This window comes from Miniopterus schreibersii, assembly GCF_964146895.1.
Source record: "Miniopterus schreibersii genome assembly, chromosome: 8".
Lineage (NCBI taxonomy): Eukaryota > Metazoa > Chordata > Mammalia > Chiroptera > Miniopteridae > Miniopterus > Miniopterus schreibersii.
In genome coordinates, this window is record NC_138109.1 from 30,018,949 (window position 1) to 30,043,208 (window position 24,260).

Here is a 24,260-nt window from a genome sequence, read left to right on the forward strand (position 1 = left end):
ACAAAGTCACTCTTAGTGGTTCGAAAGATAGAAAGGAATTTGAAGGCTTGCTACTCCAACTTCCTTTACCTGCTTTCCTCCAGTAAGGTTGAGCTTTGGAGTTTCAGTTCTGAGCTCAGCTCATAGATCTGATATTTACTGACTTAATTTACTAACTTTAAAAAGTTACCTAACTTCTCTAAGGCTCAGTTTCTCCATATGTAATATGGGAATAACACACACATCCTATAGGATTGCTCTGAGATAATGCATGTGGCGTGCCTATGGCAGTGCCTGGCATCTAGCGGTGTCCAATAGCTGAGAGATATGGAAGAGATGCTGCTGAGGTTAGAAAGGCATTATAGTATGCAGTTCAATGAAAGCCAAACTCACATATTCTACCTCTCTAGATCAGAAAAAGCACTTAGAAAGCAGCAGCAACTAGAAATTGCTTTCCAGCTTGGACATGGATGCTTTGTAGCTTTTGCACTGAAATAAACAATGTATCAGTAAAAATTTAAGAATGCTGATATTTGTATCATTCATGTCGCTGAGCCCATCCTGCTATGTGACTCTCTCTGTAATTAAGTTTAGCCCTTAAATCAGAGTCTCACTCTTTAGGTGTCTTCAGTTTCATCTCCACAGTTAGTTTGGAAATCCTTCCAGATCAGGAACAAAGAACGGAAGGGATTCTTGACCTCAGCCAATTCATCTCATTTCTCCTTTAGCCAGTTCTCTTCTCCTGCTTTCTTGGGTCCCTCCTAGCACATGAGGCAGGTGAGATACATACCATTATCTCTGTGTGACAGATGAGGAAGCACAGTAGAATGGGCAGAGCTGGGACTAAAACTCAGGTCTTTTGACTCCATGCTACCTCTAGATCCAAAGTATTTTGAAGGAATGATCTCAATGCTTTCTTGTTATCTTTTTCATTTATTTAGAGTTCCAAATAGGCACCAGGACCTGAACTGGTATAACACTTCAGCTATTGTGAAACCGTTTTGACCTCCTGCCCTCAGCAGACTTAATGCCTCCCTTACCTATTTCTGATAAATTTAGAACTATGACATATAAATATTAGCCTCCATAACTCTGATCGAACTCTGTTGAAATTATCTGTTTTTACATCTGCCTCCTACCAGACCATGGGTTTATTGCTATATTCACAATCCACTTCGGTGTTCAGTACATAGAAAGCACTGAATTATGGGACTTTTGATAAGCAGCTCCCATCTACCTGGTTTTACCCCTTTGCCCTTAACTCTTACCTATGCTTGAGATCTCAGCTTATATGTTTACCTTCTCAGGTGCCTTCCCTGCAGCACCTTCGTCCTTCTGAAACAGGACATGCCTCCTTACATATTTTTATGACACCATATACCTCTCCTTTAGAGCACTTTAACGGAGTTCATAATTCTAAATTTATTCATATAATTCTTGGATGAATTTCTGTGTCCCCCTAGACTGAGTTCATTAAAGACAGTATTATGAGCTGAACTGTGCCCCCCCCCACAAATTCATATGTTGAAGACCTAAGCCCCAGTACCTCAGAATATGGCTGTATTTAGAAATAGGGTCTTTAAAGGAATAATTAGGAAAAAATAAGGTCAAATGGTTGAGCCCTAACCCATTACCACTGATATCCTTATAAGAAGAGAAGATTAGGACACAGACATGTATGTGCACAGAGGAAAGGCCACGTAAAGACAGAGAGAAGATGGTCATCTACCAGCCAAGGAAGAAGGCCTCAGAAGAACTCAATGCTGCCGACACCTTGGTGTCAGACTTTTAGCCTCCAGTTTGTCAGTTAAGATGCCCTATGTGAGATAGTTTGTTATGGCAGCCTTAGCAAACTGATACAAACAGGAGCCATGCTTACTTTTTTTTAGTGATGTATTCCCTGTATATGTCACAGTACTTGGTACAGAGCAGTTCTTCAATGATTACTTATTAATAAATGAAATGTTTCTTTAATTGAATTTATTGAAAAAGGTGAAGCAGTTGTTTCTGTTGTTTGTTTGCCTGTCTGTCTCTCTGATTGTCATTTGGTTCAGGACCACTAAAAATAATGAACAACTGAGTGAGGTGGACAACAGCTTAGGACAATGACCTAAGTCAGGACAGCTTCCAACCCAGGTTCAGGCAGCCTGGGCTTCACCACAGATTTGACCTCATTTCGGCTCCACAGGACGCGCTCCACAGCACAACCACTTACTAACTTAATATTATTATACAAACTCTAGGTCTGCCATTCAGAGCAGAAAATAAAAAATAAAGGAAATGTACTAATATATAAAAACAAAACCATGGATACGGCGTTATGTAATAATTAAGCTGATTAATGCTTATTACAGAAAACTCCACCCCAGAGATCGCCGAGGCCCCAATCTCTGTCCTCACCCAAACACATCTCAGCTGAGCTCTAGTGCGGAAAAGTCTCACCTCCCGCTGCCTTTGAAAGCTATCCACAATTGTTCCCACTTATACATAAGCTTACGAGTGATGGACAGAAAGGACGTTGGCCTGAAGGTCAGTGAACTTTGGTGCCAGTCCCAGAGTCTGCCACTAACGTGCTATGGGATTCTGGCCAAGTTATTTCCTCTACCTAAGCCTCAGTCTTGTCATCGGTAAAGTGGGCTGCTTATACCCGATAGCCTCTGTGGTATCCAGTGTCTTCACATCCTAAGACTCATGAATCACGCCCAAATTCCCAAGCGGAGGATTTGAGTTTCCCCAATGAAAGGCTTGTCTCTCCATACTCTTTTTTAATCCCTAAATTCTTTTCCTCTAAGTGTCCCCTGTACTTGTTGACTGCATAGCTTGTCATTGAACGTAGCTTCCCTCATTATTCACCCTGACACACTACATTACCCTTTAAGATTCAGTTTAAACCACACCCCTTCCAGGCAGTCTCCATGCCTTCCCCCTTCTACATCCCTCAGCAAGCTGCCTGCTCCTCTGCTGAGAGGTCAGTTCACTTGGTTGGGAAAGTTGTTTTTTTCCAGGTCTATTCCCCCTTCTCAACCAAACTCCCAGAGTATGGGCACTAACGCATTGCCTGGCACGCTGAAGGCACGGCATCCAACTGCCAGTGTGAATGAAGCCTTCTCTTTCTTAAAATATTTGCCCATATGAATCGAAGCATTTTCTTTGCAGAAGGGAAGCCGCAGAACGAGCCTTGGGGAAGAAGAGAAACAGCCTCGGCAGTGGCTGCCCTGCTGGTGACTGTGTCCTGCACAGGGCCCTGAAGCAGAGACTGTCAGCCTCAGGCAGCTTTCTAGGCCTTCTTTCCAGTCTGCCAGGAGGCACAGCAGACGGAGGTCTGGAAGCCACAGGTCTGGCAGGAGTGGCCAGAGGCAGGAGCAACCACCCCCTGGAGACAGTGGCTTGATCTAGGGCTGCTGGCAGTGGCACCCACAGCGCCGGGAGCAGAAGAGAAGCGGAGGAAGACGGCATCATGATAAAGAGCTATTAGCACCGAGTGCCTAAAACAGCTCAAGTAAAAGCTGAGCATGTTAGATGTGTTATCCCTAAATCTCATATCTTACTAACAGGACCTATGTACTCTCCCTATTTTATAGATGAGGTTCAGGAAAATTAACTTCCTAGAGGTCACGAGTAGTCGCAGATGGAGCTGGAGTTCAAACCCAGGCCAGGATGGTCTTCTCTCTATAAGCTGCCTCCGCCTTCAGGACCTCGTGACTCTCCTTTCCCAACTTCATTCTCCACCCCTCAGCTAGGTGACTACGTTGCATTTCTAAAGGATTTACACTCAGACTACTTTAAGTATTGTCCTTTTATAGAATGTTGTCCCTTTAATCATGGTCTATTAAAGATAGAAAAGCATTAAGACCCAAAGGAATTAATCTTATAGGATGGAAATTTGGCACAAGGGTGTAACACACGGAAAAACCACCCGTGACCCGTGAGGTCTGAGAGCTAGTCCCAGCTCTAAAGTTAAACTGCTGTGTGCCCTTTCGCAGCTCACTTTCCCCAGCTCGGCCTCCATTTCTTCATCAATGAAATGAGGGCACAGGAGTATGTGATCTCTAGGAGCCCTTCCAGCTCTGGAATATTAGGACAATTCATCAACCAGGCTTTTGTGGGTTCCTGCATAAGAATATGCTCGTTAAATATGACCTTACTTCTATAAACTTGTTAAATACGACCCATTCCTAAACTGGGAGTGGCTTCCACACAGAGGGCAGATGGCAAAGCCTGGGTAATTACAATGGCTATAGTTAATAAACATACAATTATGACTCACTCTGTGCCATACACGGTCCTGTCCGCAGCCCTGGGAGCGTGGGGATGGGAAAGAGCCGTGATCAATGACCAGTTCTCATTTTAACCCTTGAAGAGCACTTGACACAGCTGATCATCCCCGCCTTTCCTAAAAACTTTTCTCGCTTGGCTTCGCATCACACTACCTTCCAGCTTTCCTCCTAGCTCGCCGCTTCTGGGTTGTCTGTTGGTCCCTCCTTCTCTCCCAGGGTTCCAGCACGGGAAGACTCCCAGGGTTCCCCCCTCAGCCCCTCCTCTTCTTCCTCCACGCTTGCTCCCGAGGCGATCTCATCAATTCTCTTTAATATCATCTCTGAGCTAATGACTTGCTAATGTGTATTTTAAACTCTAACTTTCCCTCTGAGCTCCAGATATTTACTCCAACTACTTACTTGACATTCTTCCTTGGATGTCTAACAGGTTTCCCCGTTCGTCATGTACAAAACTGAACTCGTGAGCGCCAACTCCCACCTCTAGTCTTCAGTGTTGTAAGTATCAGTAATGGAACCACTATTTACCAAGATGCTAACCAAGGCCAAAGCCAAGGCGTCATCCTTGATTGCTCTTTCCCTCACCCGTTACATTTACCCCATTAGCAAGTTCTCCTGACTTTGTCCAACATCTCTCCATCTCTAGTAACACAAATCTGGTCCAAGCCACCATCATCTCTCATCTGGACTAATGCAGAAGCCAAACTGCTCTCCCTGGTTCCATGTGTGCTGCCTTCTCTCAATTAGAAATGTGTATCAGATTATGTCATTCCCTTGCTCACTGGCTTCCCATTAGTCACAAACTAAAATTTAAACTCCTTAGGATGGCCTACAAGGCTCTACATGACCTGATTTCATATTCTGTTCTCTGACTCAATCAATGCACTCCAGCATAGCCTTCTTGCTGTTCTTCAAAGACATCGGGTTTGTTTCTGCCTTAGGGCTTTTATGTTTTCTGTTCCCTTTGCTTGGAACACACATTCCACAGATTGTTACAGGTTGTCCTCCTCATTTTAATTCAGTACTCTACGAAAAGTTCACCTCCTCAGAGAGCAAAAGACTAATAAGCATATAGCACGTTATTTTTGAAATGAAGCAGGTTTCAGATGTGACTCCTGTAATTCCCTTTGCTGCCAGAGAGTTTAACCTGAGAGGCAGTCCTCCTGAGCACTACTCCCCTCAAGGAGTCACCTTTCTGAGGGTAATGAAGAAATCAGCTAACCTAAGAACGGATCTCTCTGGGTGTTACAGACTGAGTGCGCCCTCCAAAATGTCTATGTTGAAATCCTAATTCCCAATGTGATTGTATTAGGCGGAGGGCAGTGGGGGGTTGGGAGGTGATGAGGTCATAGGGGTAGAGCCCTCATGAGTGGGATCAGTGCCCTCATAAAAGAGACGCCAGAACGCCCTCTCGCTCTTTCCCCTACGTGAGACACAGCAAGAGGACAGCAGTCTATGGGCTAGGAAGTGGGCTCTCACCAAACCAAATCTGCCAGCACCTTGATCTTAGACTTCCCATCCTCCAGAAAAAAAAGAAATGGTGTTTTGTTGGTTTTGTTGGTTTCTTTGTTTAAGCTAGTCAGTCTATGGATATAGCAGCCCAAATGGACTAAGATAGTACGTATGCTTTTCAAATCTTAAGAAGTATATAACAATTTAGCCTCATTTTACGATTCTATATAAAAGGACATGAGAACAAACATTATGAGCCAACCTCAAAGATCCTTCCAAAGTATATCCCCAAATATTCGGGTGGAGGGGATGCAGGGAACACATATTACTATATTGCATAAAACTAACACTTTTCTATTGCTTCATTCAAATTTCTCCCCCACTCATCACAGCATCCTTTCCTAAAGAGGAGAAAACCTGCTTCCTAACTACTGCCTTGAATGGATGTTATGATACACCACGGACACAGACATCTCTGCACACCTCCAAATGTCCCAAAAGACCATTAATCCAATAAACTAGATGCCCAGAAAACAAACAACTGACGGATTAGCTAGGCTGATTTGTAGATATGTTTCCTAAAACAGACAAACATTATTTTCAGGCAAGCAAATGGCTCTTCTATCACCTTACATTTTTCAAACACTCCCTCCTCACTAGCTCAACATGTTGAAAAATAAGACACTATCAGCACAGCAACAATTGCCAAGAATTCCTTTTACAGTGTTATTTCAATTTGCATGGCAAATGTAAGTTCTGAGCAAAGTGACCTTGGTTATAAAAAATAAGGAGGCAGCATCAGGATTGATGGGCCCCACTATTAGTATTTCATTCTGACAGGCAGGGAAGAAAGAAGTATGTTGACCCTGAACGTTTGTTGAGATGTGGTTCTGAACTCAGGCCAAGTGGGAAATACTTTCCTAGGAAGAGTAATTTCCATCTAAACAAAGGGAGCTTTGTTGATACCTGGCAGCTACCTGAGGAGAATACCTCCTAACAAGTCCTTTAAACTCAAACCTTGACAATGCATTTCATCTGATTGACCTCGAAGCCCTGTGCCAAGCAGACCTTCAACTTACACCAAATAATCAGTGACTATGGCACAGAATGGTGAATGGCAAGTTCAGCAAGAAATGTTGTAGAGACTGCTAACCAGGGAACATGTCCATGTTGAGATGACCGAGCACAAGAATCAAGTTACAAAATGCAGGGGATATCACCTGTATCCTAATGGGCAAAGGTGGTGCATAAAGTGACCTAGGGTGAAGAGAGTTAACATTAGGTCAGGGCAAAAGTGGCTTACAAAGGAGACTGGGTGCCCCTTGTTAGCTCTCAGGGTGTTTCTCCCCCTCCGGCCTCTGTGCTCTCCTGCAGATACTCACCCTGTGTGCTCATCTTCCTCACAGCTGATAATCTACAGCTTCACACTGAGACTGCTCCTTGACAGCTAGCCATTGATGGCAGCTGGTCAGGACCTATTTCCTTAGTGCCTGCATTAAAGATGAACAATCTGCAACTTAAACCCAGACCCAGGCTCTGTACCTGACACATACAGACCAAGTAGTGAATATTAGAAGCCATACCCTAAGAGTGGGATTAGAGAGGGGCCTGGAACGTGCTTTGTTGTCCTAACTAAATTCTCCGAGAGACAGTATGTGTATCAAAAAAATACTGGTATTAGATTCAGAATATTCAACTTCTATTAAATGTTGCTTATATGCCAGACTCTGTAAATGTATCTTTTCAACTACTAATAAGGCAGGCACTGCAATCCTCATTGTAGTGACGGGGTAACTGAGACTTAGAAAAGGTAAGGGATGTGCCTGCAGTCACAGAGCCAACAGATAGCTAACCACTGCAATTCTCAGTCTCCCCAGGAGTAAACAGAAGATAATAGTTTCTTTTTTTTTTTAATATATCTTTATTGATTTCAGAGAGAGGAAAGGAGAGGGAAAGAGAGATAGAAACATCAATGATAAGAGTCATTGATCGGCTGCCTCCTGCACGCCACTGACTGGGCATCGAGGGGATCGAGCCCGCAACCCGGGCATGTGCCCTGACCAGGAATCAAACCCAGATCGCCTGGATCCTAGGCCGATGCTCAACCGTTGAGCCACGCCCAGCCAGGCGATAATAGTTTCTTTAAAGTGCTGTAATGAATAATGAGATACAGTGTTTGGCGCACAGAGGAAGACCTGCTTACCTGTACAAACGTATCTTGCTACTTCCTCCATCTCAATTGTGCAGGACTACACTCAACTGGCTTCTTTCTCACTGAGATAGTTGCTCCGCTTCATTCCTTTTCCAAAATCTACATGTCTTCCAGGTCTGTGCCTATGTCTCCACACTCATCTCTCTCCAAAACCTTCCCCACCCCTTATAATCCACTCCACCACCCAGTACTCTCACTGTTCCAAATCTGATGCCTAGCTGCTGCTTAAATACCTTTACTGATAAGGAGTCACTGTCCCATGAAACAGTTCATTTGATCTTTGGTTAGAACTTTTTGTTTTTAAAAATTATTACTTACACTTAATTAAGAACTGGCACAAAGATTTAGTTACAAGGATGTCCACTACTTATAATTGAACTTAAATGTCTGACTATTAGGAAGTTTATTATAAAAATTATGAAACATCTTTACAATGGAAAATTATAGAGCTCTTAAAAATGATGGTATTTAAAACAATGATGGTATAGACCAGTGATTTTCAACCTTTTTCATCTCATTGCATGCATTAACTAATTACTAAAATTCTGCAACACACCAAAAAACCAATTTTTTGCCGATCTGACAAAAAAAGGTCTAATTTTGACTCATTCACCCCAGACAGCTATTGTTGTGTTGGCTGTTGTCCTTTTTTTATTTGGCAACCTAAGGGAGAAGAGTTCAGTGCCCCTGAGTAAATAGTCAGGTACTGCATGTTTTAAAATTTTTTGCAGCACACCAGTTGAAAATCACTGATATAGATTAACATATTGAAATAGAAAGATATTCACTGATCTATTGATAAGTGAAAAAAAGCAGGTTATAAAGCCTAGCACAGTCTATATAGTTCTAGGATTTCTGAGAATATTCCCCATATTATACTTCTGCATATGTCTCTCTTCATCACAAGAGGAGATGTCCCTTGAGGACAAGGGCTTGTCTTATTAATTCTGTATTCATTTCAACAGGCCTTCAGTGAGCACCATGCTTGAGTAAAAATGTTAAGGGCTATCGGCTCTTTGGTTCATCAGTGTCTACTACAGTTCTAGGCACAAACCGGCTTCGAGAAATACAAGTTAAATTAAACTGAGTTAGACTGGAATGGGTTGGATTAAATTAAATAGCTTTCTGTAATTTTGGCTACTGGATAGCATTTTAGTAGAAGGCAAAGGGAACCAGACTGGAGTTAGAAGATCAATGCATGAGCAGCAGCTCTACCACTTCTTAGCTATGAGATTACTGGCAACCCTTAGTTGCTTCATTTACCAAATGAAAATAATATTGTTTACCTCACAGGTCTAAGGTGACTATCAGATATGCTACAGTGCACAAAAGTTATTTCAACAATCCTTGGCATGTAACACAAGTTTAATAAATGGTTTCCAAAAGGACAATAACCCAAAAAGCAAATCAAATAAAACAAACAACAACAAAAACACTGAAACTGAAACCTAGCCTGTGCCAGCAACTGGGCTTGACATTCGGGGCACAGAGATTAAACCACCTTTCCAGCCAATCCACAGTTGGCCTGCTGCTCTTCGTAGGATCGACGATTTGCATCCACTGGATGCACTGAGGACACTGGGGACAAAAAGTTGGAGGCAAGGTCGACACTGTCACTCCACGTGATCAGAGGATTGATCAGGTTCTGGCACTAACCTAGATCAGCTCATAAAGTAAACAAGAGAGCTCCTTTCCTTTCTCACTCTGGGACAGAGCCCTGTGCTCACAGGCTACGGCTCTCATGCTTCCACTCCACTCACCGTTGTATATTTCTTGTGTGCTTGGGATGATCGGTTGTCCCAGTATGCCAAGCACTGACAGGTTTCTTGAAACGCGGCTTTCAGTGCTAAATCAGAGCAATCCCAGGCAGTGAAGATGGTTGGTCACCCTAGGAATGCTAATGGTCCCCCAAGAAAGAGCCTGATAAACACTGGCATGCATATGCCTTTGTGGGGCAGATGGCAGTAGAGCATGTCTACAAACAGGACTGCCAAATTTTAGTCACTTAGACTAAGGTATGGACCTTCTTTCTATTGAGGTGTTTTTTCTCCCAAGACCACTGCTTTTTCTAGTGCCTTAGGTCTGGAATAATCATCACTTTTTAAATCACTCTATAAAGATCCTAGCACACAGGCTCAGGAGTCAGAAAGCCCTGTTTTGGAGTACAGGAGCTGCTAGTAACTGTCTCATGACTTTAGATAAAGCATAAGTAGTTCGAGCTTCAGTTTCCTTATCTGTAAAATAACCTCATAGATATGTCATATGAATTAAATGAGCTAACAAACATAAAATACATCATAGAATAGCAGGATTAAAATGAATTCTGTATATCTAATAATTGTTTTTCTCCTGAAGTTGTTCACAATTTTCTGTATTCATTACAATTACTGATGATGAAAATTATGATGATGATTATGGAGAAAGTTGGTGAATTTAATTAAATATTCTAAACATATGATATTTCTGAGGAAAACAGACTGTGTTGCAATTTTATTGCAACAGGCATGCAGATGACTAAAAGGCAGCATGTAGGTAACTGTGTGCACACAAATGAAAGAGAGACCAACTACCAACCAATTGCTGAATATATGCTAGACACCTTACAAGTCAGAGTAAAAACTACCTCTCTATTACATGGCAACAATTAATACAGCTCTATACAGAATGAACACAGTTATTTAAAAAGAAAGAAAGTATAGAAAAAATACTGGGAGCAAATGAATTAATATGTTATTGTGGTTGCATTTACATGGTGGTTTCTTCTCCTTCTTGGTGGATCTTCTCATATATTCTAAAATGAACATGTTCATTTACTTTAATGATTTTTAAGAAGCTTTTCATATTCATAGCCCATTTGAGAGCCACCACCACGCCTAACTGACCTCTGTCTAGCACTCTATCCTTACCTGTCACTCCTCCATCAGAAAGCCAAACTCAGCCCCTCTGAGTAGGCTGTCCTGAGAGTGTGGTTGGCCCATGAGAAATTCATGATTTCTAGCCCCCACAAAACTAGTGGAAGTGAGGGTTGCCCCATTGTCTCTCTAACCCCATAAGTTAACTGTAGCTGGCTTTGGAAATTCATAATTCTGAACAAGAAGTAAGCATCAGCATCTAGGTTCCAATATGTCTCCAAACCCTGGTTCACATGTAAAACTCTCCAAAGGGTTCCAACCACACTCTCAGGACAGCCTAAGAGGGGCTGAAAAGTTTCTACAGCTCAGCAAGCTTCAGGCCCAGGAATGAGAAAATAGTATTCCCTTTGTGTAGGCATTCCCACTCTCTCAGAGTCTTCTAGGATCCCCCCTCACTTGCCTGGGATGCTTCCCTAGGTCAACAACTTATTACTTCAATGACTGCTCTGAATTTCTAATCTTTTTTTTTTTTTAACCATCAATTCTTTTATTTCAGAGGTCTGATAATAAGGGTAAATGTACTAGGCATTCAGTGCTGCAGAGTACTTGAAATATTTTGGGATCTCCATATATTTTTATTGACTTTAATTAAATAAAACGGATATTTTCCATGCTCCTTGAAATCATAAAATTTGTATTAAAAATGTGAAGTTGTGTTCTTCCTGAATATAATCATCTTTATATAGTCTAGAAATAGATAAGATGAAGTTCTCAGAATCAATTTAAGTACCATTTGCATACCCTAAAAGAGATGTATCCAGCAGATCTCCTTTAGAATGTGGGTGCACCTACTATACGTACGGATTCACCTTAGGTAAAATTCTGAGACAAGAGAAAATGTCCTTTCAACATTCATTGTAGGACAATCAGGTTTGGAGAGAGAGGGAGATAATAAAAAAATTTTAGACATGTTGAATTTGAGGTGTCTGGGACCGTTTCCAGTATATCTGTCTAGACAGTTTGCAGCTGGAGATGAGTCTGGAGCTCAGGAGAGAGAGCCTGGCTGGAGATGAAGATGAAAGTCATTAGCATATAGATGGTATGTGACCCATGAGAGTGGAAAAGAGTACAAAGTGAGAAGAGTGGAGCACTGAAGACAAGCCTTGGAAACACCAAATTTCAAGGACATGTTAGCGTCCACAAAGGTGACAGAGAAATGTCAGATAGGTAAGAAAAAAATAACAAACTACGGCACTCATATTCTCATTTCCCAAGAGGTGTACAATACTCTGTTCTCTTCATAAAGCAGGTTCTTACTAATGTGACATGAACCTTGTCTAATGAGGGCCCAAAAAGTGCATAGAAATGGCTGGTCCAGAGAGTCCAGCTGATACTATTTAAAATTCCACTGTGTTCTTCAATCAGCAAAGACAGTGTGTCATTTCCATCTTTGTAGCAAGCACTAATGATACTTGCACAGATGACAAATGTCTTCACTGGTGAAAAATTAATGCACCACAATAATTTCCCTACCTGGGGTTAATGAACATGTCAAATGCTGAAAATTAGTTGTTTGAAACTAAATTACTATAATCTATATTTAGAAGATTGCCAATGGGAATGAGCAGAGGGGAGGGGAGTTATGAGTATATGTGGGTGGATATATTTAAAGTTCTCTTTACTTTTGGTCTTAATGTTCACCAGGTCTTTAAAATACTTACTTGCTCAACAGTCTCAAATAAGAAGAAACGTTTCATCACACATTCTATAAATGTTGGCTAGAACCTCCTGAACAATTATTGTTATTCATCCATTCAAATATTCATTCAATAAATAAATATATTGAACACTCATTATGTGCCAGGCACTCTGTTACAGACTAGAGACAATGAGATGAGTAAGACATGATAATCCTTGCTCTAAAATAGCTCATAACTATGCATAAAAAAGATAAAATTAAAATTAACTATATACAATACTTGTAGCAAACATGGGGGCGCTGTGGATATACAAAGATAGACTCCTTATTCCACCTGAAATCCTTTCTGGAGGTTATAACGCTTCATATTGAATTCTGAATGACAGGTTAGGCAAGTGGGGAAGAATACTGCAAGCAGAGGAGAAAAGTTGTGCAAAGGCAGAGGTGATTCAGTGAGGCTGTATGGGATGCTGAGTGCTCTCACAATGGATAAAGGATTGAGCAACAGGAAACCATTCTTACAGAAAAGGATTCATATTTAAAAACAGATCTAATGAATGCACTTTATGCTTTTTGACGGCAGAGTACAGAATTAAGAGGATAAGTTGTGAGCTAGGCTGACCTGCATTCCAATTCCAGCTCCACCCCATGACTAATTTTGAGATTTTGGGCAGTCTCTCTAATCCCCATAATCTCTCTAATCCTCAATTTTCTCACCAGTAGAAGAGAAACAATTATCATTTATAGAGTAATAACTATGTGCTAAGCACTTTAGGATTATCTAATTTAACAACCTTCAAAACCACCATATAAGCACTATTACTTGGCCCATTTTACACTGAAGAGCTAAGGCAGAGACATTAAGTATTGCCCCAAGTCAAATAGGTGATACATAGTAAAGCCAGGATTCCAAAGCATGAAACCTGTTCATGCTTTCTTAATCTTTATACTATACTACAGATGGTTATAAGCTCATTCATGTAAAGTGGTAGTTAGCACAACACCTGACACCTAGTAAGTACTCTATAAATGGTAAGTATAAATGGTACCTATTTAATTATTATTACTTTCATATGGCTTATCAGAATTATTGCTAGTAATTATTATTATACTGTGCTGGCTATGTAGGTCAAATGAGAGAGTAAACTTGAATCATTTCTAAAACTTAACTACTAAACAAACACAAAGGATTATTTTTCTAACAGTATCTCTGAGATATCAGGCCATGGTTCAGAGACATTAAAGAAACAAATGAGTTTCGAAATCAGACAAAACTGAGTTTGAAATTGGCCTCTGCCATTTAGTAGTATGTGGATTTCTCCACATCAGTTCAAACCTCTGGGCTTCTTCCCTAGCATGGAAATAATAATAATAAAAATAATAATAATAATTAGCATAACAATAGCATACACAGCATAGTACCACTTGAAGGATAACATCAAAAAAGAACCTATTATAATACCTCACACAGGGTAGCTGTTCAAGCAATGATAACCATTTATTATTATTATTATCATTATGTTATAATAATCATTATCATTTTCATTATAACTTAAGCCTCCTACAAAACAGAAGCAGTAACTCTTTCGGGTACAAATACATGTTTATTTTTCCTAGAAATTCCTGTGATTATGATTTTCAGTGGCTTGTGTCACACTCTGTATTTTAATTCCTTGATGCAACCTTTTAAACACTGATAGTCTTTGTTTTCTCTGTTTTCACCAGCACAGAAAGAGGGCAGGAAACAATAGAATTGGCTGCTTAAACAAGATGCCTGCATGAAGGAGGAAAAAAGAAATCATCCCTCCACTTTGACAGATCAAATAATTTTATCTACCATGGGAGATTCTAAACTGCACCAATACAAGAATCTTAGTGGGTGTAGGAGTTATAACTGTCATAAATGGCACTTTTTATTTCCTTTGAAAAATCCTCCTGATTTATTACATTTACTTAGAAATTGTCACAGCTTCTTTCTCTGAGACATTTCCCCTGTCCCCTCCAATATTCATTCTATCACGTGAGGGAGGTGGTGGTGTGGTGAGAGCAGACAGATCAAAGCACTAACACTCCAAATGAGTTCTGTTCAGGCTGGGCTCATGTTGAAAAGTAAATTGGTTTCTTTCTGTCTGCCCACATCCTACTCATACGAGGTGAGGGGTGGGAGTGGATGAGTAAAACAATGTCTCTTCTATTTAATAAAAATGAAGAGATATCAGCTCCTATGAAATAATTTGAAGACTGCAAAGAACACCATGGAAAAGCACAAAGCCAGGTAAAGCCCTGAGATTGCCAGACAGCAACTGATTGCTTCAGGCCTCAAGGTCTTTGTATATGTTGAACCTTCTGCTAGAAAATTTGGCCCCCACCTCCACACCCAACACACACCTTTACTATTTATCTTTTACTTTTCAAATATCATCTTTCTAATTAAGCTTTTCCCAATCACTCTCAGTTTAGGTGGGTTACTCTCTAATAGAGAACATACATAGGGAGCTGCAACCCTCACAGTAACTATCACATGGTATTATAAATGTGTACAGTTGACCCTTGAACAACATGGGTTTGAACTGCAGGAGTTCACTTATATGTGGATTTTATTTTCAATAAATGCAGTCAGCCCTTGGTAGCCATGGGTTTTGCATCAGCAGATTCAACCAACCCCGACAGAAAACAGTATTTTCACATTCCTGGGTTGGGAATGTCAAAATACTGTTTTCCATCTGTAATTGGTTGAATCCACATATGCAAAGGGCCAACTATAGAGTCAAACGTATAAATGAACAAACAAAATAAAAACAGACTCATAAATTAAGAGAATAGACTGACAGATGTCAGAGGGGAGTGGGGTTGTGGGGCTGGATGAAAAAGGTTAAGGGATTAAGCAAAAGGAAAAAAACAACTCAGACACAGATAACAGTATAGTGATTACCAGAGGGAAAGGGGGAAGGGGGGAGGTTGAAAGGGTAAAGGGGGGTAGGTGATGATGGAAGGAGACTTGACTTGGGGTGGTGAACACAGAATACAATATACAGATGATGTATCATAGACTTGTACACCTGAAACCTATATAATTTTATTAACCAATGTCACCTCAATAAATTCAATAAAAAATTAAAAAGTAAAAAATAATTAAAAAGAATCTAACTTAAAGCACTTTTGAGTTCAAAACAATGCAAAATTATATTTCTGAAAATGCTAATTTCAAATAAAGTGATTGCATAAGTAAAAAAAATTACACCCAGATTTTCAACTGCAAGGTTGGTGCTTCTAAGCCCTGGTTGTTCAAGGGTTAACTGTTCTTGGTTTCTAGGGAAGTGGAGCAGTACAGTAAAAAGAGCATGGACTTTGGCCTCAGGGAGATCCAGAGTTGAATCATAGCTCTTTCACCTACTAAGAAGAACATGAGCAAGTTGCTGAACCTCTTTGAACCTTGTCTGTAAAATAAGGTAAAAACCCAAAATGCTGTTAAAGAAAACTGAATGAGACAGCAAGCAAAAGTACCAAGAGAAAGCATTTTTTAATAGTTGGAAGTAAAGACTAACAATTTTCATAGTGCCCTCTGTCTCCCGTGCTTAGACTCTTCCTACACACCTACTCCCTTCTCCATCGCAGTGGGTAATTCAACTCAACTTTCTATTTTTTTTAAATCCTCACTGGAGGATATTTTTTTCTATTGCTTTTCAGAAAGAGTGAAAGAGAGAGAGAGAAAGACAGAGAGAGACAGACAGACAGACAGAGAGAGAGAAATATCAATGTGAGAGAGACACATCGATTGGTTCCTTCCAGCACGCACCCTGACCACAACCAAGGTATGTGCCCTTGGTTGGAATCAAACCCAAGTCCCTTCAATTCGAAGGGTAGTGCTCTAACCCCTGAGCAAAACTGGTTAGGGCTTAACTCAACTTTCAGTGCTTAACTCAAATATCACTGTGTCTAGGAAAAATTTCCTCATCCTGCCAGAAAATATGAATCCCTTCCTCCTTTGGGCTCCTTAAAAACAGAAAGTACGTCTATCTAGATCACTGCTATATCCCTAAGGCCAAGAGAAGTTTAAATGCTCAATAAATAGTTGACTGATGAATGGGTAACAGTAAGTACGGGATGGTTAGTCATTTTTCCTCTTCTTGTCTTCCACTGAGTTTAGCACAATGCCTGCAAAAAGATGATGCTGGAAACATCCATTGAAAGAATAGACACCTAAATCACTACTATCTTGGCTCAGCCTAAACTCAGATAATACTCTTGCCAAGGTTTTCTAGACATGGAAAGGTTCTCCTCTGGCTACAGTTGAGCCAAAATTTTGCTGGAGCAGATGGACTGAGCTATAACAAAAAGCTGACTGGAGCCAGAAGCTCTGAGAAAAAGGTGACATCCCACTTGGCATGGCAAGAGGGAGACAAGCTGGGTGAGGCATAAAGACAGACATTTATATACCTTTCAGAATGCTGGGCTTTGGCATGCATGATCATTTGCAATTTCTCAACCTGGCATAGTGCCCTCTGGGAGCCACCCAGAGTGGATGTCACTGTCTGAGAGAACCAAGCCTGGGCAGAAGCATATGTGTTCCAAAGATCCACCATCATGTGCAAGCCAAAGGCTTCAGTGTTCAATGGGTTATATGGACATGACCTTAACAGTGTAAGTTTTTAGCACAGAGAGAAAATATATACATTTATTAACTTCCTTTAATGTTTTTATTGTGGCAAAATACACATGACATAAAATTTACCATTTTAACCACTTTAAGTTGTACAATCCCATGACATTTAATATACTCACAATGTTGTGCAACCATCATTAGCATCAAGTTCCAGAATCTTTTCATCACCCCAAAAGTAAACTTCATATCCATTAAGCACTCACTCCCCATTCGCCCCTCCCATCCCTTGAGGCAAGCATTAATCTGTTTTTTATCTCTTTGTATTTGCCTATTCTGGATAGTTCATATAAATAGAATGACACAATACGGAGTACTTCATGTCTGGCTTTCTTCACTTAGCATAATGTTTTCAAGGTTCATTCATGTTGTAGCACATATCAATGTGCCATTCCTTTTTAGAGCTCGATAATATTCTACTGTATGGATATACTACATTTGGTTTATCCACTCATCCACTGGTGGACATTTGGGTTGTTTTATCTTTGGGCTATTATGAAAAGAGCAGCTATTAACACGTGTATAAGTTTTTGCTTGAACACCTCTTTTCAGTTCTTTTAGGTGTATACCTAGGAGTGAAATTATTGTGTCATGGTAATTCTAGGTTTAACTTATTAAGGAACCAAAAAAATGTTTCCTGTAGTGGCTGTACCATTTTACACTTCCACCAATATATGAGGTTAACTTTCTTTGTAAAAGAATTCATGAATAAAGCACTTTATACAAATTTTCAACATTTTATCCTCCCATTAATTCTATGAGGAAGGTACTGTTATTATCCTTTCATTTCCCCAAATAAAACTAAGGATTTGGTGATGTGTCAAAATCCAGGTCTCTGCAGCTAGAAAGCCTGGACTTTAGGCCACAAAGTTAGGCTTCCTTTCAAGCCCATGTGCTCTGGCTGCTCTTCAGAAGGCTGTAATAAGCCCTAGAACACGTTCTTGGTTCTGCCTGTCCTGACCCCAACCCAGCAATCTGTGGGTCCTTTTGGTGATCTAAGATCTTTAAGTATTCTATTTACTATGTATTTTCACAGGTAGCATCATATTTAATTACCATTCTATATAGAGAAAAATTGAGGCCAAAAGGTGATGAGTAACATATTCAAAATCTTACAAAATTAATAGCACAGAGGGATTACTAAAGTCAATACTGTCAGTCGTTGTCCCAGAAAGATCTGTGAGATAGTAACCAAATTTAATGAATATCTCAGTAGTACCTTTAGACATCTTTAGAAACCATCAAGAGGTCAGCTTTTTAAAACCATCTGTAGTAGCATATCCTTTTTACAAATAAAATCTTATGAAGGGGAACTTCTACTTTTGGCCCAATGATGTAGCAAGGCATGTATTTAACCTCTTGCCTTAAACAACTATAAAACTGAACAAAACACATGAAACAACAGTTTCAGATGTTGGAAAACAGCCAGGAGTGGAAAGTGATGCCTGAGAGAGTAAACAAGGTGACCCAATGATTACTCAGTTTTCTGTATCAAGAGAGTTTCCACGCCACAACACAAACAGGTGAACCAAGGTACATCCTAGGGTGCCCCCTGCATTAAGAAAATAAATTTGGGAGCTTGGAGAGGCCAAAGTTGTTAGAGCTCACAGGGTCCTCTTAAACCTTCAGCCGAGTACAGCTTAGTGTGTATGTATATGGATACCACCCAAGGGTGGGAAAAGAACCACTGAAAAAGAGTAGCCAGAAGAAAACCTCAGAGTTCATGCAAAGGTGAGAGGAGTTCACATTACCAATTGTGATGGTTAATTTCATGTGTCAGCTTGAATAATGTTTTTGGATGAGATTAATATTTAAATTGGTGAATCTGGGGTAAAGGAGACGACTGCAGACTGCTCTCCATAATGTGGATGTGCCTTGTTCAATCAGTTGACAGTCTGAATAGAACAAAAAGCAAGAAGCAAGCTGGTATTTGTTAAGCAATACCATATTCCATGAACTTTGCCAAGCATTTTATTTATATTACCTAATTTATCACTAACATCCAAATAATATAGTTATTATTATCCTCATTTTACAAGAAGTGCAAGAAGAGTCCTGTAGGGAGAGTTTGACTAATAAACTGGAGGAGATAGGAGGTTGACCAGTAAACTAGAGGAAATAGGAGGTTGACAAGCAAGCAGGAGGTGACAGAAGGTTGACCATTAAGCTAGAGGAGACAGGCAGTTGACCTGTAAGCTAGAGGAGATAGGCAGTTGACCAGCAAGCTAGAGGAGAAAGGCAGTTGACCACCAAATCAGAGGAGATAGGAGGCTGACCAGCAAATGATAAGATGGAGGGTTAAATAGAAAACTAGAGGAGATAGGTTGACCAGCAAACCAGAGGAGATAGGGGTTGACTAGCAAACTAGAGGAGATAGGAGGTTGACCAGCAAATGGGAAGAAAATTGAGATTTGGAAATGCTATATAATTAGTCAAAGCTCCCACAACTAGGATTATTATCTGGTATTTATACCCAGTTCTATCTGACTTCAAAGTCTAGGGTGAGGCACCATAAAAGGAAAACAAGTCCAGGAATCTTTTTGAGGGAAGGGCTTTTACAGGCTCATCCCAGATGTTCAAGTATATAGCCCTTCATGATCACAAGTAGCCTGTGTATGTTATTAAGTCAAAACTTCTCCAAGCCTTGTTTCAGTTCAGATTGTGTTTTGAACTGAAAGCATCCTTTCTGATTTATATCATAATTATATTTATCAATCAAAACCATAAAGTAACATCAACAGCTATCAGGTATTTATGAATAAAGCACCATGCTGGTCATTTCAGACATATTATTTCATTTTAAAAATAATTTTGATATGTTTCAAAATGTTCAAGAGCAGCAATGGACCTGAGTCAAATGAGCAGTTTCCCTGATCAGTCAATATTCCATCACTCCAAAGAAGTTTTAGGATTCACTCATGAATTTCTTTATAGTTTTTCCTTCTAGAAAATATTCACTGAGGTTAGCTCAGGTGTTACTCCTGGATCTGAAGCCAGAAATCGTACTCTTTTCGCTTCTCTGGTATCAGAACCTGATAGTTCAAAGTTCTAAGATAAAGAGAGGTAGTTAGAATCAGGGACATTTTGCACTTTCTCTACAATTTACTCTAACTCAGCCCTAGTCTATCATTCATCTGTACCACCTCTATCCATAACCTCCTGCTCCTGCTCCTAGACTTGTTCCTCAGTGAGCCCTTTCCAAGTCCCTTCAGTCAACACACAGTATTCCCTGAGTGTCCAGTCTGTCAACCCGCAGAAGATGTAACTGTGATGAGGGTATAAGAATGAATCAAACATAGTATCTGCGCTCAATGAATTTAGTCAGGCAGGAACCACCTTTGACCCTCCTTTTTTCCTTTACCGTCATTTCCTTCTAAACATCACCATACTCCATCTACTACATGTCCTACATATTGCTCATACCCAAACACTTAGTTCCATCCTCACTGCTACTGCCACAAAACAGGTTATTTCACTAACTTCTTCCCTAGATTTTATCCCTCTGTTTCATTCTTTACACTATAGTCAGAATGATCTTTCTAAATCATGTAGCTGACTGTTCCATGCCCATAGTTAAATCTATCTAATAGCTTCCCAATAACTCTAAGAAGTCCAAACTTCTCAGTGGAATTTTAAGGCAGAGGCCATTCTATTTTTGAGGACTTCTATTGCTTTCTTTTTCACCAGTCTCTCTTCTTCCCCAAACTAACTCTTTTTCTTTTTCAGTCTTTTCAAACTACTTGTATTTTCTTTTCTTACATAAACCATACTTTCCCATGATTCTGGACTTTTGCAAAGACTATTTCCACTGCCTAAAAAGGTACTCCATTCATAAAACAATTTCTGAGTACCTGCCGTTGGCTAGGGCATCTGAGAACATATGATTTAGATATGATATCTGCCCTTGAGAAACTTGTCAGTGGTGGCAGCCCACTGAGGAAGGTCCCAAGTGTCCCCTGCCCTGGTTCTTGCATGTGCTTCATTGTGTCCTGCATATTCAGCTCTAGAAAGTACCATTTATCCCTTCTCATAGCATTGCTGCCTGTCAACTGAATGAATGAATAAAGCTTCTCAGGGGATGTGATTTCTAAGAAGTGATGATTTCTTTTTAAAAGCCACCTTTACCCACCTTGAAGGACTGTTTTAAAAGTCATGGTGCCCTTTGATGCCTTCCTGTAGGACAAAGGAACCCGGAGCTTATCTACATGTAGATATTCTATTAATACATAATGACTCTTAGGACAGGAAGGAAATGGAACTGCATTTCCTTTTTTGGACATTTCCAACAAAACCAAAAAAGGAAAATGGCCTCATCTTAATAAAAGAGGCTGCTCTTGGGAATGTGTTTAAGGAAAGGTTACAGAAGCAATCTTTGAAGGAATACGGGCAAAGCACAATTCATCATTTCTTCCAGGAAAGTGATTATCAAGAGAAAGGTAGCTTCAAGGCCAGTTCTGCCCTGCTTCACAGAAGATTCCATTTACATTTCAAGAAAGGAAAAGAAAGAATACCCTACAATGAGCCTGTTTTAAAGGAGGCCTTTTCTGCCTTTCCCAGACAGAGTCTGACCCTTCTTATTTCTAATGGCATTGCCTCTCCCCTTGCCTATGCCCTCAGACCATCCGGGAACAGAAACATCGCTCCCCAAATCACATCTCACACCCCCCAACCAAAGCTAACTTTCTAAAACACAAATCTAATTATGTTACTTCTGGATCCCTGTAGCCATGTCTCCCTATATATTGAAAGTTTAAGCTCTTAAGCATGGCATTTAAGATCCTCCACAACCTAACCTCAACTACCTCTGCAGCACCCTCCTGCTGCAGGCTCCAGGCACACCGCCATCAGGCGCTCCCGGCCCGCCATTCCTCATCCCAGGCCTTCCCGCTGCTGCCTCGGCCTGCAATACCATACCCTCTTCCTATGCTAGATATTTTCTGCCCTTCCAGATCTATTTTCTGTGTTTCTCAGTGGCCTATGTCCTGAGAGGCCAGGAGGCTGACCTCTACAGACTACATCATGCGGGATCCCTTGCCCTCTCTCTTCCTATTGGTTAGGCCAAAGGGAAGCACTGGCAGGAGATTGCAGGGCAAGAGGAAAGAGAGGTTGAGACATTTATTCTGTCCCTCCCCTCGCACCGGCCATATAAGAGAGTTGATGGTTAGAATTTTAGTAACAGCTTCCTCCCTTTATCCCTTCAGTCTTTGTGGTAGAACAGCTTTTACTACAGAAAGTCCCTAGATGCTCCTCTATCCCTGATGATTTTCTTAAGCCTCTAATCATATGTGTAAATAATCTGTTTTCAAAGCTCTCTTCAATTACCTTTTTGGATATTCCATCTGTTTCCTGCTGAGACTGACATGACAAACCTTTATAACCTGGCTAATCCTTCCTCACCCTCAAGATCACTTGAGGTGTGTCTCCAGTAACCCTCAGAGCTAGGTTTCAGAGTCAGTTGTTTCCACAGGTCCCTACTTATACTCCTATCATATATGTACCACTCTGGATTTTTAACTGTCATGATAAAATATAAATACCATATGAGCAGGGACCTTGCCTGTATTGTGCATGCTATTTCTACAACAATTAAAATGGTGTCTGGCACATTGTAAGTGTTCAATAAATGTTTAATGGAGCTCACTGAGATTCAGTAATTCATCTAAGATAAAGTGGCAGAGCCAAAACTCTGGCTCTAAAAATGCGTTTTTCCACTACAACAGGAGAGTGTAGAAAAAGGAGAAGACAAAAATCATGAATCTTCAGGAACACACACCAACAAGGAGGACAAGGAAAGCTAGTGAAGTCATGGAAAGAGACATAAGACCGCTGCATGGTTTGAGCATGGCTATGAATCATACACTGCATATAAGCTCCTCACAGGCAAGAACTAACTGTACTTCATATACTCCTAGTGCTTGCACTGGGCCTAGCACATAGTAGGTACTAAACAAAGGTGTGCTGAATGAATAAAGTTATCTAAATCACTACATTTTTCTCTATTAAAATTTTTCTAAAGATAGCTTAATGACTAACACTGATCTACCTTTTTAATGAAAATACCTGAAGCACAAGGGTGTCATTACAGGTCAAGGGAAACGTGAATGTGAATAAATCTGTTTCAACTATTTATTAATTTGACAAGCATTTATTAAGCTCCTATTCTATGCTAGGCAGCCTGCCCAAATAAAAAAATAAAATGCATTAATTATAAAAGTAACTTGAGTAAACTGCAAGTTCCTTGGGTCATGGATATAAGTAATTCAATAAAAAAAAAGTCATAAGAAATTTAGGCAATAAGCCTTTTTTCAATCTGCATGCCCATAAAATCTTCTGATTTATATTAGAACTCATTCCTTAATGAGTACCTTAACTCCTCCTCTTGCAGAGTTTTTGCTGGGGTTGTTTCAGGAGTTCCACAAATCACTGAATCTAGAAGACACAATGGGCTTAAAATTGCCTCCTAGAGATCAATTTCCTGTGGATCTACATAAATATCCTCAGTGAGTGAAGAAAAAATATACAGGTATACAATCCCTTAGCCAACACTCTTGGGAATCAAAAAATTTTGGTATTCAATTATTTTAATTATTAAAATATTGTTTGAATACATATACTACATATTCTTTAACACACTCAGTGAGTTCTGGGATATTAGTTAATATTCAAACACAGTGTTTCTGTAGCAAAGTGTATGAATATTCACACTATGTGGAATGAATAAAGACTATCACTTCATATCCAAATGGGTCAAATTCTGTCATCAAATAAGTTTAATACTACCTAAAAATACACCTTTTTTTAATTTCAGAATTAAAGATGAAGGATTGTGGCCCTATTCCAACTAAGTGGTTAGGTATTTCACCCAATCACAATATAATCAGCACTGTCTGCTGTTACATTCCAAGGCATCTGTAATTCTAATTTCATCTCAGTCTGGCCTCCCCAAGCCTCTCTGCAGAGCTGCCAGAAAAATCTGCCTAAAATGAAAATCTGAAAATGTAATCTCCAAGGACCCTGAAAAGACAAAACAGTCTTTAAAAAGAAAAACAAAGCTGGAGGCCTCACATTTCCTGATTGCAAAACACATTACAAAGCTATAGTAACCAAAGAAGAATGAATGATACAGTACTTA

General features: G+C 40.1%; 1 protein-coding gene across 2 annotated transcripts in view; it reads right to left on the bottom strand.

The window, feature by feature from the left end:
* AGBL4 (AGBL carboxypeptidase 4) overlaps nucleotides 1-24,260 on the bottom strand; it is a 771,449-nt gene that overhangs the window by 538,943 nt on the left and 208,246 nt on the right. The gene's annotated exons all lie outside the window — the stretch shown is intronic.